The sequence below is a fragment of the Penaeus monodon genome, chromosome 29 (genome assembly GCF_015228065.2).
Source record: "Penaeus monodon isolate SGIC_2016 chromosome 29, NSTDA_Pmon_1, whole genome shotgun sequence".
Lineage (NCBI taxonomy): Eukaryota > Metazoa > Arthropoda > Malacostraca > Decapoda > Penaeidae > Penaeus > Penaeus monodon.
In genome coordinates, this window is record NC_051414.1 from 38229638 (window position 1) to 38229852 (window position 215).

Genomic DNA, 215 nt, shown 5'->3' on the forward strand with positions numbered 1-215 from the left:
AAGTGCCTCTGCAGACGTCTCGCTCCTAAACGTGTTATCTTGAAGTGGCCAAGAAAGCGTAGATGGATTTGGTCTAGATAGATTAAGAGAGAAAAAAGGAAGATGAAGAAGGAGAAAAAAAAAATAACCGGTGATTGTAGGTTTATTAAAGATGAGCTTGAACTGGTTTTTAAAGTCTTTGAAGTGCCATGAGCTTGATCTCATTTTTTGAATTT